Genomic DNA, 2,972 nt, shown 5'->3' with positions numbered 1-2,972 from the left:
TTTAATTATTATCATCGTGACTTGAAGTGTCCTTCTCCTGGGATGGCACAGCAGCAGATATGGTGATATGATCTTGAGACATCGTGGCTCCTTGGGTTAATCTGTGGATTTAAAAGTACTGTTTGACCCAGCTTGACCCAGCTTGGGTAAATGTGACCTTTGCCACAAATCGGAGAACCTTCATCACGTTACATCCGGGACTTTATAAGGAACCGTCAGAGTACCTGATCAGGGTAGGTACTCGGAATGGCCCGGTGGATTAGCTGAACAGAACTTTTGGTTAACTCACACTGACTGGTTGTACCTCAGTAGGAAATGACATCAGAAGACGTCATCCAAATCGACCAGCATTCGTAAAATTGGAATAGTCGCTAGTGAAGCAGAATAGAAGTAAAAGAAAATAAGCACAGGTTGCGCTGATTAAAACAGTTTTAAATCTTCCATTATCAAAAATGCAGCAGAACCCCCTACCGCACACACACACACACACACACACACACACACACACGCACACACATACACACACACACAACAACAACAACAACAACAACAACATCATTCACAGAGCTTTGTTGTTTCACAGAGCACCGGAGAAAAACATGCTTCTTCTGGTCATTAAACGCCACATTTGACATCACTTAGCTGCTCTTGCTCTCCTAAGTGAATAAGTTGTTGTGCTACGACAGAATAGAACTTTTAACATTACAGTGGATGCTTTTTGGGGCTGATCAGTGACATCACTTGCTGACATATGTGCTAAGGGCTGAACAGGCTGAAATTGTAAGCACACAACGGCTGAGAGGACCGGGACATCCTTTCTCCAGGGTTAGGGTCCCGCAGCATTCACCCTGAAGTTCCAGCAATAAAAACGCACCTATTAGTACTTGTACTTGTAAATGGCCACAAAGTTCCTCATAAAAACACAGAACTCCATGTCAGTTACCACATAGCATAAAGGTGATGACAGTTTCCATTACAACCCTCTGGTGAAGATGCATTCATTGATTTTATGAGGTCTTCTGTAGACTCCTTCACAGAATCTAGAGATAAATGTGGAAACAGATGAGGAGGAAACGCAGTGAAGTGGAATCGCCAGAAATGCTTAAAACAGTGGCAAACTTGCACAAATAAAAGGAAAAACACGTCTGAGTAACTTATCATAAGAGACATTTTACTATAAACACGTACAACTCCACAGGTCAAATAAATAAGGCTGCAGCTTCTAATGACCGATGCTGCTAGCATGAAACTCAAACACCAAAGCACACAGATGTTGAAGTCCTGGTCTAAAGCCTGATTCATGCTTAAGCAAAGGCACATTTGCGCCCTCGCTGCTGCAGCGTCGTATCTCCTCTGTATTCATACTGGCCCGACCCTGTTGCAAAGAAATTCTCCGCCAAAACAACAGAGGGCGCACTCCTGTGCAGGTGTGCATACTCTTGTAGTGACGTGTCTGCCCTGTTACTGTGTACTATTTGCGACGCACATACACTCGCGAAAAGATGGACGACAGACACAGAGCGAATCCTTTTATTGAGCAGGAGCTGCTTGAGCTAGAGGATTAACAACTGTTATTAGAAAGAGCACAGCGAGAACGACGAAGGAAGAGGAGTTGGTGGAGTGTCGGTCCATTGTCAACACTCACGCTGTTTACATTTTTTAAGGGAAGCTATGTCGTGCCAGAAATGACGTTGGGTTGTTTGGCTGACCAGTAACAGACGTCCAGCATACAACGCGGCCGTCGGATGTTTAGAAAATAGAGCTCGACTCCAACCGACGATCCAACAGTGTTGGATCGCCCATACGACGTCGCATCATGGCGATCCAACAGATCCGACATGCTGGAGCAGTGTCAGTATGAATCAGCCTTAAGAGTGAAGAAAAGGTCTGGAATCCACAGAAGATCCCATGCAGCAGACCTCTGACTGCATCTCCAGCTGCCCTGACACCCGGCCTTTTCACCAGCCTGTCTCCTTCACACCCGCCCCAGCCTCCTGAATAACCAATAGAGATGTAAATAAGCCCTGCTGGAGAGTCCAGAGCAGGGTCCTGGAGCACACACACACACACACACGCACGCACGCGCACGTGCATGCACGCACGCACTCACGCACGCACACACACACACACACACACACACACACACACACACACAGAGGTGGCATGACAGTTACTTACCAGAACCACTTTCTCATTGATGAGCCAGACTTTGAGTTCAAACATGGCTGCTAACAGGAGTAAAGCAGCAGCTGAATCTCTAATCAGACACATGACCACTTGCAGATCCCTAATTGAATAGGTTGAATCACTAAACATTGCAGAAAGTATTATCTGAATTTTAATTCGGAGCAATTTAGTCCCGTATAATTGGAAGTGCAAAATAACTGGATAAATAAAAAAGGCAATATGATGGGATTTGATAACTAAAAGCACCAGGCAATCACATGAAATCATTTCATTTAGGAGTTTGGCAGGCGTACCACGTCCAAAGCTTTTTGCTGTAATAGCCGGAGCTATTATGAACATTAGACCAATTCCCTCACGGATTCTGTCCTCCACAGCGAGTCAGGTCAGAAACACAAACACAGACGAGCACACAAACGCATCTCTCCATGTCGGGTCCGAGCGGCGGTGCGATGGCGCTGGCATAATACGTTTACTAATAACTGTTTATTATTGTGGCTTCCCCAGGGGAAGCACTTTATGGAAATGACTGGAAGGGAAGGCCAAAGGTGTGGGAAGGCCACTGAGAAAATGAGCGTTTTAGATTCCCGTACAATGTGGCAGCAGCTCCGTAGCAGATGTGCCCGTGCTGCGTCACCCCAGCCGCAGGGGTCGGACGCTGCCGTTTGTTCACCATGAACAACGTGAAGATGGACCCAAAAACTAAAGCGTGAGCAGAGAGTTCTGAAGTGTTTGTGTCAAACACATCTCACACAGAGCTGCCCGCAGATCCACTTCACACTTAGGAG

This window comes from Nothobranchius furzeri, chromosome 12 (assembly GCF_043380555.1).
Source record: "Nothobranchius furzeri strain GRZ-AD chromosome 12, NfurGRZ-RIMD1, whole genome shotgun sequence".
Lineage (NCBI taxonomy): Eukaryota > Metazoa > Chordata > Actinopteri > Cyprinodontiformes > Nothobranchiidae > Nothobranchius > Nothobranchius furzeri.
This window is presented reverse-complemented; position numbering follows the sequence as displayed.